The sequence below is a fragment of the Ornithorhynchus anatinus genome, chromosome 1 (assembly GCF_004115215.2).
Source record: "Ornithorhynchus anatinus isolate Pmale09 chromosome 1, mOrnAna1.pri.v4, whole genome shotgun sequence".
In the NCBI taxonomy this organism is placed as follows: domain Eukaryota; kingdom Metazoa; phylum Chordata; class Mammalia; order Monotremata; family Ornithorhynchidae; genus Ornithorhynchus; species Ornithorhynchus anatinus.
The window spans coordinates 100,099,821-100,114,191 of record NC_041728.1 but is presented as its reverse complement, the minus strand read 5'-3'; the positions used below and the strand labels follow the sequence as shown (position 1 = coordinate 100,114,191).

General features: G+C 46.1%; 1 protein-coding gene and 1 non-coding gene across 6 annotated transcripts in view; both read left to right on the top strand.

Annotated features, from left to right (window-relative positions):
* Positions 1 to 14,371, top strand: part of SLC19A3 (solute carrier family 19 member 3) — a 52,048-nt gene that overhangs the window by 617 nt on the left and 37,060 nt on the right. For 3 of the 5 annotated variants that reach the window (XM_029060533.2, XM_029060556.2, XM_029060554.2), the window contains exon 1: positions 9,131 to 9,925. The gene's annotated coding sequence lies outside the window, so the exon portion shown is untranslated. Of the gene's footprint in view, positions 1 to 9,130; positions 9,926 to 13,459; positions 13,749 to 14,371 lie in introns of those variants that run through there. The other 2 variants (XM_029060541.2, XM_029060550.2) reach the window with 2 other exon arrangements.
* On the top strand, positions 6,874 to 7,011 carry LOC114816438. The gene has a single exon (XR_003764214.1). It is a non-coding gene; the product is annotated as a small nucleolar RNA SNORA7 (small nucleolar RNA).

Genomic DNA, 14,371 nt, shown 5'->3' with positions numbered 1-14,371 from the left:
GCTTGGGCTCTATCCACTACACCATGCTGCTTCCCAGCAGTTTCCACGGTTATCAGATTTCAGGCCTTCTGATGATGGCAAATCAGTCAATCAGTGGTATTTATTGAGTACTTACTGTGTGAAGAACACTGTACTAAGCATTTAGAAAAGCACAATACAATAGAGTTGGTAGACAAAATCCCACATAGAGTTTAAGGTTTACAGGGGGAGGCAGACATTAAAATAAATTTCAGATAGGGGAAATAGAGTACCAGAATACGTACGCTAGTGTTGTGCAGCTGGGCTAACAAAGTGCTTAAGGGTGCACAGCCAAGTTCATAGGTGATTCAGAGGGAAGGGCAACTGGGGGAAACGAGGGTTTAATCAGGGAAGGCCTCTTGGAGGAGATATGCTTTTAGGAGGGTTTTGAAAGTGGGGAGAGGGTGGACTGTCAAGTGTGAAGGAGGAAGGAGTTCCAGACGCCTCATGAGTTCTCCAAACATTGTTTAGAAGCCTCAATCTAATGGAAAGAACGCTGGGAGTCAGAAGACCTGGGTTCTAATCCTAGCTCTGTCACATACCTATATGTGACCTCGGGCAAGTCACGTCACTTTTCTGTGCCTCGGTTACCTCATCTGTAAAATAAGGATAAGACTGTGAGCCCCATGTAGAACAAGGACTGTGTTCAACCTGATTTGCTTGTATCTACCCCACCACTTAGGACTGTGCCTGGCACGTAGTAAGCACTTAACAAACACCATTTAAAGGAACAACCCACAGTATCACTGTTATTATCATTCCTACATTTCTGGGGCTGGTTCAGATCTGCAGCCAAGAGCACATGTAATCCTGCAGGGTGAAGCCAATTTGCGACTTCAGAAGTATATAGCTAAAATCTTTCTTCACTGGCCAGTCCAGGAAGAGTCTAGCACGGATCTAGCCATGGATGGAGATCCCTTGATAGCTTCTACCATCAGCTTTCTCTCATTCTTTCTTATGTCTGGTGATTCAGCTCCCAGCCTCCTGTCTCTCCCCACTCCAGTCCATACTTCACTCTGCTGCCTGGATCATTTTTCTAGAAAAGACATTCAAGACACATCACCCCGCTCCTCCAAAAACTCTAGTGGTTGCCCATCCATCTCCACATCAAACAGAAAACTCCCCAGTTTGCTCCCTGTAATAATAATAATAATAATAATGATGTTGGTATTTGTTAAACGCTTACTATGTGCAGAGCACTGTTCTAAGCGCTGGGGGAGATACAGGGTCATCAGGTTGTCCCGCGTGAGGCTCACAGTTAATCCCTATTTAACAGATGAGGGAAATGAGGCACAGAGAAGTGAAGTGACTTGCCCACAGTCACACAGCTAACAAGGGGCATATCCGGGCTTCGAACCCATGACCTCTGACTCCCAAGCCCGGGCTGTTTTCACTGAGCCATGCTGCTTCTCTTTAGTCATCCCCCCCTCCAAGCCCCACAGCACTTAAGTACACAGCTGTAATTAATTTATTTATATTAATGTCTGTCTCCCCCTCTAAACTGTAATTGCATTGTGGGCAGCGAATGGGTCTGTTAATACTGTTATATTTTACTCTCCCAAGAGCTTAGTACAGTGCTCTGCACACAGTAAGTGCTCAATAAATACGGTTGACTGGCTGACTGACTGTGAGTACACCATTCGGTATCGACTGGAGGGGCTGTTCCTTGATTTCCCCTCAGCCCCTGGCTGGGCCAAGCTTCCATGACAGCCCCAATTTTCCAGACACCAAGGCAGCAGACTTGGGCCTGCCCTGAACTCCTGTGATGGGGGGGGGTTCTGGACTCGCACAGTTTTAGGAGAGAGGATGGATGGGACCCAAGCCCCAAGGACCGAGGACAGTTTGTGGACCAAGAGAGCAGGGTCATGTGACCCTCGGCCTAGCCTACGTACCATTCCGAACGCCCAAACGGTTTCTTAGCCCCACCGATGGCCTGCAGTGTGAGGGACATCCTCGCTCCTTCAGTTTGTGGTTTCTCGTTTGGTGTGGCAGTCGGCTGTGGGTTTGAAGCTATTCCTATTGCTCACCTTCCCTGCCTTGAGACATGCCCCAGTGCTACTGTTCATAGTCCCTTAACAGTCTTCACATGTGGATTCCAGCTGCCCGGGTTGTAGCCAAGGCCAAAGGAAAAGAGGAAGATCGGGCTCCAACGGGAATGAATCTGAATGGCTGGAGCCGGCCCAAGTGGGGGAAGTGATCTGACTACTCGAAGTCCGGGAGACGCTTCTTCAAAGAAAGCGCTGGACCGCCAGATGATTGCCAGTTTTACCCAAGTCACAGTCATGCCCAGATGTCAGAAGACGGGGTGTTGTCCCTGACACACGCCTTAAGGCTCTTCAGAGTTTATGCCCACCATCTCCAACAGGACTTAAACCACTCCAGAAAGATGGGTCTGCTGTATTCAAAGCGTCCAGTTGTTATCTTCTTACCATCGGTTTGAAAGCACTCGATCAGCTTGCCCCCTCCTACCTCACCTCGTTTCTCTGCTTCTACAACCCAGTCCACACATTTTCCTTCTCTAATGTCAACCTAACTCACTATACCTCGATCTCGTCTAGCTAACTGCCAACCTCTTGCCCACACCCTGTCTCCGGCCTGGAGTGCCCTCTCTCCTCATATGTGACAGACAATTATTCTCTCCCCTTTCAAAGCCTTACTGAAGGCACATCTCCTCCAAGAAGCCTTCCCAGACCTAGCCCTCTTTTCTTCTTCTCTCACTCCCTTCTGCGTCTTTCTGACTTGTTCCCTTCATTAACCACCCACGCCGCAGCCTCAGAGCATGTATATACCTATCTATAATTTTATTTATTTTTTTTTTGTTAATGTCGGTCTCTTCTAGACTGTAAGCTTGTTGTGGGCAGGGAATGTGTCAGTTAGATTTTTATATTATACTCTCCCAAGTGCTTAGTACAGTGGTCTGCGAACAGTAAGTGCTCAATAAATATTTCCTAGAGAGGAGTAACGGTCTCTTATTTGGAGCAAGTCTCTCTGTTCATCTTCCCCTCCGTCCATCCTAGGACACGCCCCTGGACTACATTCCTACCCAGGCCCTGGACTACATTCCTACCCAGGTGATGATGGATTTCTCCTTGTCCGGGAGAGATGTGGAGATGTGGAGCCGAGGCCATCCTGAAGAACGTGGTAGAGGGTCATGTTCCATGATATACATGGTGGGGAAGACAGAGAGACCTGTTCCAAATAAGAGAAAGTGTTTCTCCTCTCTAGGCGGCTTTGAATCCATGAGACCCATCTTTCTGGAACGGTTTAAGTCAAAGTCCTGTTGGAGAGGATGGGCATAAAACCCCACAGAGCCCTACAGAGTGTGTCAGGGACACCACCACATCTCTTGACATCTGGACATAGACAATTGCCCCAACGGAAACCCTCCAGTCCCTCTTTGGAAATGTGTCCTTGGGCTAGGGCCAATGTTCCAACAGAAAAAAAAATGAGGAAAGAAAGAAGAAAAGAATCAATCTACAAAGAGTACAAAAAAGCGAGGAGTTTTCCTCCAAGTTATTCAATATCCAGATTAATGTGTCTTTTCTGTGTAACTCTGGAGCTGAGAACACCCTGGGAAAAACTATCCTGGCAACTCTCCAGGAACAGGGAGTTTAAGTCTCATCACAAGGGCAGTTGATCTTGTGATGTCTCCTGGCAGTTGTTCCGATCAAACAAATCTGGATCAAACCCGAGGGTTTCGAATACTGTACACAACCACGATTCTCACCCTGTCTGATAAAACAACACTGAGTGGTACTACTCTCTGAGGAGCCCAACGTAAATATTGAACTCAGAAGTGATTCTCAGACATTCCCGCCAAAGCTCCGGGAGTTCTTGAGCTGGTGAAACCAGTCTGGTGGACTTTGGGCTGTTTACTGTGATGGTCAATTGATGGATCATTGGCACTGAGGACTAAACACTTGGGAGAGTACAAGAGAAACGAGTCACACATTCCCTGCTCTGGAGATGCTTACAATCTAATGGAGGAAGGCTAGCAGATTAAAATTATGTATTTATTTGTAATAGCATTTGTTAAGCACTGACTAGGTGCCAGGCCTTGTGCTAAGTGCTGGGGTAGATCAGTCAATTAATCAACGGTATTAACTGAGTACTTACTATGTGCAGACCACTGTTCTAAACACTTGGGAGAGTACAACAGATTTTGCAGAAACATTTCTTGCCCATAACGTGCTCCTTTCCCCTTCTCCCACTCCCTTCTGCATCACTCTGACTTGTTCCCTTTATTCATCCTGCTTCTCAACCCCACAGCACTTATGTACGTTCTGTAATTTTATTTATTTATATTAATGTCTGCCTCCCCCTCTAGACTGTAAGCTCATTGTGGACAGGGAATATGTCTGTTATATTGTTATATCACACTCTCCCAACCATTCACTATGTGCCCTGTGCACAGAAAGCGCTCAGTAAGTACAGTTGACTGACTGAATAAATGACTGACTCAAGAGGGAGAGGCAGACAGTAATATGAATAAATAATTTATAATAAATAATTTAAAGATACAAGCTAATCAGGTTGGACACAGTCCTTGTCCCTCCCCGGGGCTCACAGTCTTAATCTCCATTTTACAGATAAGGCAACTGAGGTCCAGAGAAGTTAAATGACTTTCCCGGGGTGACAAAGATACAAGTGGCAGAGCCAGGAGGAGAACCCAGGTCCCCTTAACTCTCAGGCCCATGCTCTTCCCACTTAGCCACTCTGCTTCTCCAATTATTTACAAGTCTTCTCTCCTATCCTGGACACCCAAAATTCCACCAATACCAGCAATCAAAGCAGGGCAGGGCTGGCGAACCTGCGATATTTACCTGAACTCCCTTCACTCTTAGATTCTGTCCTTGTTCTTGAAGGACACTTAGCCCCACCCTTTGAACGCAGTCACACAGTTCGCTGGCAGCAGCAAGGCCGGAGGGGGAGGTTTGTGTGGGGGAAGAATCTTTGTATCTTGGCTGTTAGTGATCTCATCCCTGAGTCTCAGGCCTGCTTCGGCCTGGTCACAGTGGAAACCAGAGGTCTATAGGTCGGGCCTTCGGCGATTGGCGACATTAATAGCCCCGAGAGGCCTGTTCAGGGTTGGCAGCAGCTACGGCGGCTGTTAAATACGGTAGTTTGGCTCAAACTAGAATTTTAGAATAAACTTTAAACTCCCCTTTTCCTCATCCAGAGTAAAGCGACAGTCCTCCCGAATGAAGTCCTGGCAAAACTGGGACCCATGGTCAGACTAATCCTAACCATAAAACCACCAATCTGATACAAAAGACATTCACTGTTTAGTCCGGTGCACCCTCCCCCTCATTCATTTCCTGATGCCCAAGCTCTCAAAATTCAGGGCAGGTACCAACACCAGAGCAGGAAATGCCCTCAGCTTCTGTACCCAGGGAAAAGAGCCCCAAACCTGCTTTGCTACTAGGGCTTTTTTTTAATGTTATCTGTTAAGCACTTACTATGTGCCGGGCGCCACACTAAATACAAGGTAATCAAGTTGGACATAGCCCATGTCCCACATGGGTTTCCCAGTTTTAATCTGTTGCCGACTTGTTCATCCCAAGCGCTTAGTACAGTGCTCTGCACATAGTAAGCGCTCAATAAATACTATTGAAAATACTATTGAATCCCCATTTTACCGATGAGAGAACTGAGGCACAGAGAAGTTATGTGACTTACCCAAGGTCATTCAGCAGAGTAGTGGCAGGACTGGAGCCCAGGTCCTTCTTTGGGGGAACTCAGAGGCAAGACAGCTAGGAGGTTTGCTGCTTCCTGACACTTGACCAAGTTACTGAAAGACAGTTTAGAGGAGAGCAAGAGGGAGTATTTACATTCCAAGTCCATGTGGCGAGTCAATCAGTGGTATTAACTGAGCACTTACGTGTGCAGAGCACTCAACTAAGCAAGTTGGTAGATATAGTCTACAGGATGAGACAGGAAATACAGTCAATTATGGACAAAGGAAATAGTGAAATACAAGATGCTCACTGTTTTGTATTATACTCTCCCAAGCACTTAGTACAGTGCTCTGCACAGAGTAAGAGCTCAATAAATACCAATGATTGATTGACTACTTACATAAGCACTATAGGTTTTGGATGAACATCAAAAGTGCTTAAGGCCAAGTGTATAGATGATGCAGAGAGGAGCACAAATAGAAGAAATATAATTCTATTTATCTATTTTGATGCTAATGATGCCTATCTACTTGTTTTGTTGTCTGTCTCCCCCTTCTAGACTGTGAGCCTCTTGTTGGGTAGGGATTGTCTCTATCTGTTACCGAATTGTACTTCCCAAGTACTTAGTACAGTGCTCTGCACACAGTAACCGCTCAGCGTGGCTCAGTGGAAAGAGCCCGGGCTTGGGAGTCAGAGGTCATGGGTTCTAATCCCGGTTCCGACACTTGTCAGCTTTGTGACTTTGGGCAAGTCACTTCACTTCTCTGGGACTCAGTTACCTCATCTGTAAAATGGAGATGAAGACTGTGAGCCCCACGGGGGACAAAAGTGCTTAGCAAATGCCAACATTATTATTATTACAACTGAATGAATGAATAGGGTTTAGACTAGGAAAGCCTCTTGGAGGAGATATGATTTTAGGAGGATTTTGTAGGTGGGCAGAGCGATGATCTGTTAGATATGAACAGGGAGGGTGTTCCCCAGGCCAGAGGGAGGATGGGTGCAAGGGGTCGATTGATAACTAGCAAGTTCAAGGTACGGTAAGTGTGTTAGAGGAGTGAAGTGAGCGTACTGGGCTACAGTAGGAGATCAACAAGTTTAGTAGGTAGGAGGAAGAAAGCTGACTGAAAGAGCATGAGGTCCGGAATCAGAAAACCTGGGTTCTAATCCTAGCTCTCCCCTCTCAGGGTCGCACCCAGAGAGTTTCCAGTCCTCTACCAGTCTCGACTACGGGAGGGAGAGTCAAGCAGAGGCCTGTCCATTCCATTCCTAGCTTGGCCAGTGGCTAGCGAGTGGAAGGCCAACTGCTACAAGTCAAAACTCACCCGTGCTGGGCAGCAGTGCCATGGGAGAGAGCCGAGGGCGGAGACTCAGGTTTACAGCGCGGAAGGAGGCAATGGTAAACCGCTTCTGGATTTTTACCAAGGAAAGTCTGTGGATCCACTACCAGAGCAATTGCAGACGGAGGTGGGGCCTTCTGGAAGAGATGTGTCCATGGTGGGTCGGAGACGACTCGACAGTATAAGACAAGACAATCCTAACTCTGGAACTGGCCTGCTTTGTGACCCTGGGCTAGCTATAACCTCTCTGGGTTTCAATTTCTCCATCTGTAAAATGGGGATAAGATTCCTGCTCTCCCTTACTTTTACAGTGAGGGCCTCATGTGGAACAGGGGGTGTAAACCATCTGCTGTCCCGTATCTACCTCAGCCCTTGAAATGTAGTAATAATAATAATAATAATAACGCTGGTATTTGTTAAGCACTTACTAAGCACTGTTCTAAGTGCTGAGGTAGATATAAGGTAATCAGGTTGTCCCACATGGGGCTCCCAGTCTTAATCCCCATTTGACAGATGAGGTCACTGAGGCACAGAGAAGGGAAATGACTGGCCCAAAGTCACCCAGCTGACAAGTGGCAGAGCCTGGATTAGAACCTGTGACCTCTGACTCCCAAGCCTGGGCTTTTTCCACGGAGCCATGCTGCTTCTCTAATGCACGTAATAAAAAAACATAAAAATTATTATCAGCCACTTGAAGACCTTCTATTGGGATGGAAAGGGGCGGCACTGAAGGTACCTAGTAATAATAATAATTGTGGGATTCGTTAAGCACTTATTATGTGCCGAGCACTGTTCTAAGCACTGGGGTAGATACAGGATTATTGGGTTGGACACGATCCCTGTCCCACATGGGGCTCACAGTTTTAATTCCCATTTTACAGATGAGGGAACTGAGCACTAGAGAAGATAACTGACTTGCTTAAAGTCACGCAGCGGACAAGTGGCAGAGCTGGGATTAGAACGCACATCCTCTGACTCCCAGGCTCATGCTCTTTCCTTTAGGCCACGCTGTAGCGAAGGGAAGTCCCGGGATGGCAAGTCAGTCAGTCAATTATATTTATTGAGCACTTACTGTGTGCAGAGCACTGTACTAAGTATCTGGGAAAGTACAATATAACCATATAACAGACACATTCCCTGCCCACAGTGAGTTTACAGTCTAGAGGACCATCCAGTGGTTTAGTGGCAAGAGCCTGGGTTTGGGAGTCAGAGGTCATGGGTTCGAATCCCAGCTCTGCCGCCTGTCAGCTGTGTGACTTTGGGCAAGTCACTTCACTTCTCTGCAGCTCAGTTCCCTCATCTGTCAAATGGGGATGAAGACTGTGAGCCCTACGTGGGACAACCTGATAACCTTGTATCTACCCCAGCGCTTAGAACAGTGCCTGGCACATAGTAAGCGTGTAACAAATACCAACATTATTATTATTATTTATTTTTAGCTTTAGACTGTAAGCTTCTCATGGACAAGGAACCTATCAACTAACTTGTACTTTCCCAAACACTTTAGTACATTGCTCTATACATAGTGCGTGCTCAATACATATCACTGACTGATTGATTTAGCTCCGGCACTATCTCCCAGTGACCGGTGCAGTGACCCAGACACTAGAAGCGTGGCTCAGAGGAAAGAGCCTGGGCTTCGGAGTCAGAGGTCATGAGTTCGACTCCCGGCTCTGCCCCTTGTCAGCTGTGTGACTGTGGGCAGGTCACTTTACTTCTCTGTGCCTCAGTTACCTCATCTGTAAAATGAGGATTAACTGTGAGCCTCACGTGGGACAACCTGATTACCCTGTATGTACCCCAGCACTTAGAACAGTGCTCCGCGCATAGTAAGCGCTTAACAAATACCAACATTATTATTAGACACATTTCTCTGACCCACCCCTCAGCCAGGCTTCTGCAGGTAGAAGCAAATAAATAAGCCGTTCTATTTTAAGCGCTTTGAACTTCAAGGCCTCTCTTTCTGGATCAGGCTTTTATTTAAATGATATTCTCTTCAAGTCGGGCTCCCACAGAGCAGAATACTGGCGCGAAGCCACTTTGGAAAGCCTTTGAAGGAGGTGGTTAAACAATGTGTTAGAAGTTAGGCAATAACAGTAATGGAAGTAAAGTGGAGAGTGAAGTTTGAACTCTGGTCCAAGGGAGAGCAAAACGTATGTAGCCTGATAAAACAGAAACATTAACAAGGGAAATTTTAAAAACTTGGAAGGACACGGTAACCAAATTTGTCTTCGGTGGAAATTCAGACCAATCGAAAATGCTAAGGACGAGGAAAAGAAGTAGGTGTCAGAATGGTCATCAAATCAGAATTCTGAAGGAATCATCTCCTTGAAGTAGACTGTGAGCCAAGACTGCCGTCTGGACAAGAGAAGATGTAGGGAAATGCTTGGAAGTCAGCTCTTCATGGCCTCTTGAGAAGCCCGAACTCAGGTTGAGCTGGAGTGTGGACTGCCTGTTTGCTGTTTCACGGAGAAGAGAAAATAAAGAGGGATTAAACTCCGTGACCATTGGTGAACTGCAGTCAACAAGAGGATTGGATGGTCTTGGAAGTTTCATTTCAAAGACTCATAAGTAAAGGGCAAAGGGAATCCCGAAACTTCTCGGACTAGTAGCCCGTCTGTCGGGCTGCCAGAGTACCGACAGCGACAATACCTACGTGCTGCCTTCCCAGCAGAGAATCCCAAGAAACTTAACAATCATTTATCTTTCAGCTTTGGGATGGAAATTTGCCGGCCCACGTCACTTGAACCGTTTCCCCAGTGAGGACGTCGAGACAACGGGGAGTTAGGATTTGTGCTATGTCAGGATAAATCAGTGGAGCAGAAAACCCAGGCTACTTGCCATACGGTCTCTTCGGAGGATACCCCAGCTGGCTGACAGAACAAGAAGGTAAGCACAGCTGTTTGATTTGGCTGGTCCAAGAGGTATGAGACATGGTAAGCTGGAACGACTGTTCTACCTTACCCTGTTGTTGCTGCTGCTTTACTGCAGTTGCTAGGGCCGCGGGGATTCACTACCAAGCGGATTCATTCCGGGTACAAAACCTTTTCTGGAAATTTCCTTTTTCTTTGACTAGTCGATCTCCACTGTGGCCTTAAAGCAGTGATGTGTTCCTTCATTATCATAATGACATTGGTCAAGCACTGGGGTAGAATTAGGTTAGCCACGGTTCCTGTCACAGTCTAAGTAGAAGGGAGAACAGGTATTCATTCAACTCATTCAATTGTATTCACTGAGCGCTTACTATGTGCAGAGCACTGTACTAAGCGCTTGGAATGTACGATTCGGCAACAGATTGAATCCCCCATCTTACAGATGAGGAAACCGAGGCACAGTAAAGTGAAGCGACTTGCTCAGGGCCACCCAGCTGGCAAGTGGCAGAGCCAGGAGAAGAACCCAGGTCCTCTGACTCCTAGGTCTGAGCTTTTCCACTAGGCCAAGCTGCTTCTCAAGGATCAAAACAGAGAAAAAGAGGGAATCTCTTCTCATACACATACAAGATTAACCATCCAGAGGTGACACTTAGAAAAATAATATTCTCACCCAATGACAGGTAGCTGAATGGGTTGTTAATCTCTTCTGCAAGGACATTATCCCTTAACTTGTAACCCTAAATAGAGCTCTTTGGGGCCCAGGATGCACTGAATAAGCAGGAGAAAGAGAGAAGCTGATGTGATAGAACATGGGCCTGGGAGTCACAAGGATCCAGGTTCTAATCCCGGCTTCACCTGTCTGCTGTGTGACCTTAGGCAAGTCAAGCATACATTCTGGGAACTCTCCAAGATACGTCAAGTCACCCCCACCTCCCAACATTCAGCATTGCCCCGGCCTGTTTTCATCTGTGTCCAAGCAGGAAATTGTCACGTCTCAGATGGAGGTGCCAGCAAGGAGGGAGAGAAATCAAGGACTCTACACATCGAGACAGCCTAAAAAGATGGAAAGGGGCAACAGAAAGGGGTCGGGGAAAAAGAGAGATTCAGTTCTGCCATAATGCATGTTTCATCATCATTCTGGATTGAAAAGCGGTACAGAATTAGTCAGTGTTTTTCCAACACGCGTCTGAATAGAAGGCAAAGTGATGTCAGAAAAAATGGGTGTCCGTTGGTCAAGGTACATGTAGAGTGACATTAACAAGGGGTTTGGCAGAAATAGGAGATTCATATTAATGGAGAACCGAATGTACGTGTCTGCTAGATGCAGTAAGGCTCGGGCTAGTTTTCTCTCGGTGGACAGGCTGCAGAGACTTGGAATTTCAGTTGGTTCAGTAGAATGACTAGACAAAAGGTGGTAGAACTGTCCCATAGAGATTCGTGGAAACTAGATGAGCAGGGCCCAAGTAAGCTCCCTTGCAAATAACACTATGTCAGCCAGGTATGCGGCAAGGAATATTGATATGCCCCTGAATATTTCATGACTTTATGGTGGGAGACATAATCTGGTAAACTCCTGGCGGGCAGGAAACAAGTTTACCTACTCTGAGTGTTCTGGATGTAGCAGATGCTCATTAAATACCATGGATTTATTGATGGGTTGATGGATAAAGCATTTCTGAGTCCAGTGCACTACTAAATGGGACATGGGACTCTAGCAGGCCTTAAATGCCTCGGCTCCAGCCAGTATATCCCGTCTCTCACCTCTCTTCCCCCATCTTTCTCTCAACCCTCTTCTCCCTGTCTCTCTCAACCCTCTTTCCCCCATCTCCCAGCCCTCTTTCCTCATCTCTCTCTCAGCCCTCTTTCCCCATCTCTCTCTCTCTGCCCTCCCTCTCATCTCTGCTTGTAGCTGAATTGTACTTTCCAAGTGCTTAGTACAGTGGTCTGCACACAGTAAGCACTCAACAAATACGATTGAATGAATTAATTAATAACTTCTCAGCATCTTCCCAATCCCACTCCTGCATTTTGTGTTGAGCCACTTGGGAAAATAAGAAGAGTTTTTTTTTGTTGTTATTCTTTCATTCGATCGTATTAACTGAGCACTGTGTGCAGAGCACTGTACTAAGTGCTTGGAAAGTACAATTCAACAACAGTTACTGTTTTTATAATATTGTTAATTACCTGCTATGTGGTGGACACTGTACTGAGTGCTGAAGTAGCTACAACCTAATCAGGTTAGACACAATCCACATCCCATATGGGGCTCACAATCTTAATCCCCATTTTACAGATAAGGCAACTGAGGCATAGAGAAGTGAAGCAACTCGCCCAAGTTCACACAGCAGATGAGGGATTAGAACCCAGATCCTTCTGACTCCCAGGCTCATTTTCTAGACAATAATAATAATAATGGTATTTGTTAAGCTTTTACTCTGTGCCAAGCACAGTTCTAAGCACTGGGGTAGATACATGGTCATCAGGTTGTCCCACGTGGGGCTCACAGTCTTAATCCCCATTTTATAGATGAAGGAACTGAGGCACAGAGAAGTTAAGCAACTTGCCCAAAGTCACAGGCCATGCTTCTGCAAGTGGGGGAGAAGGAGGAGGTTCATCTGACTCACATCAGCATTGGGACTCGGGTCTTGTCTCCATTTTGTCAGACCTCCCTTTCCATCCAAACTGCTGCCCAAACCTAACAGCCCTTCTTTCCCCTCCTTCCTTCGAGCTGCCGCAAAATCCCACCCCACTGGAGCCAGCACTCTCTGTCCACCAGACTGAAACTGAAAAGAAGGATCCCAATTACTCTTGCCCTGGAAGTATGGTCAGTGGACAAGAATCATTTTCACACTCTCAGTACCATGGACTCTGTTGAGGTTTATAATAATAATGATGATGGTATTTGTTAAGCACTTACTATATGCCAAGCCCTGTTCTAGGTGCTGGTGTAGATACAAGGTAATCAGGTTATCCCACGTGGGGCTCACTGTCTTCATCCCCATTTTACAGATGAGGTAACTGAGGCACAGAAAATTAAAGTGGTTGCCCAAGGTCACCAGCAGACAAGTGGTGGAGCCGGGATTAGAACCCACATCCTCTCTCTCCCAAGCCCATGCTCTTTCCACTATGCCACGAGGTTTAGAGAATGCCTGGGAGAAGCAGTGTGATTTACTGGAAAGAGCACTAGGTTCTAATTCCGCGAGCAAGTCTAATTAAGTGAACAAGTCACTTAACTTCTCTGTGCCTCAGTTACCTCATCTGTGAAATGGCAATTGAGATTGTGAGCCCAGGGACAGTGTCCAACCCGATTTGTTTGTATCCATCCTCCAGCGCTTAGTACAGTGCCCGACATAATAAGCACTTAACAAATACCACAGTTATTATTATTAGTGGAAATTTGAACCCCCTGACGTGATGTGCAGCTGAAACAAGATGTCAATTCAGAACCACGGTAAGTGTCATTTTCTCTGGAATAGAAATGTCTTAAATATTTGAGGACTCAGTGACCTCAAAGCCAATCTCAGAATGCAACATAGAGACAGTTTGCTGGGAAGCTGCAGGAATCCAGAATCTGCCTTTGCAGCAGCCAGGGATCTTTGAGCAGTGACCCTGGGAAAGGGAGTTAACCCCCTTTAGACTGCAATATTCACTAATTCTGTTGTATTATACCCTCCCGAGCGCTTAATACAGTGCTCCACACATAGTAAACACTTAATAAATGCCACTGATTGATTAATTAACCAGTGGGAGTGAAACCAGTGTCAGCTGTTGCTAGTAGCAAAGGTCGTAGAGCTTAAATTTGGCATTTGAATTAGAAGGACGGAAGCGCCCGGATCCAGGTGAGTATCAAATTAATATATGCAAAGTTTGGGGTTTGGTGGGATCAAGGCGAAGGCAACGATGCAGGGTTTATGTGTATGTATGTTAACATTTAATTGTTTATTATTAACATTTGTGGTATTAGTTAACCTCTTATTATGCACCTAAAACTGTGCTAAGCACTAGGGAAGATACAGTAAAATCACTTCTCACCTGTGTCACTTAATTTAACTTCTCGGTGCCTCAGTTACCTCATCTGTAAAATGGGGATTAAGACCGTAAGCCCCAGGTCGGACAACCTGGTGACCTTGTATCTACCCCAGCGCTTAGAACAGTGCCTGGCACATAATAAGCGCTTAACAAATACCATCATTATTATTCATGTATCATGTCGCTCCTAGCGGGCAAGGAATGTGTCTACCATTGCTGTGGCTTTATACTCTCCCCAAGCGCTTCTCAGTACACATGATCCCAGGACCTTACAGTTTAGAGCGGGAGACGGATATTAAAATAAATTACAGAAAGGGGAAATGGAAAAGTATAAGATCCTGTGGGGCTGAGGGTGGGGTGAGCGTCAAAGTACTTCAGAGGTGCAGAACCAAGTACCTATTTATCGCTATTGTTTTTCATTCATTCATTTAAT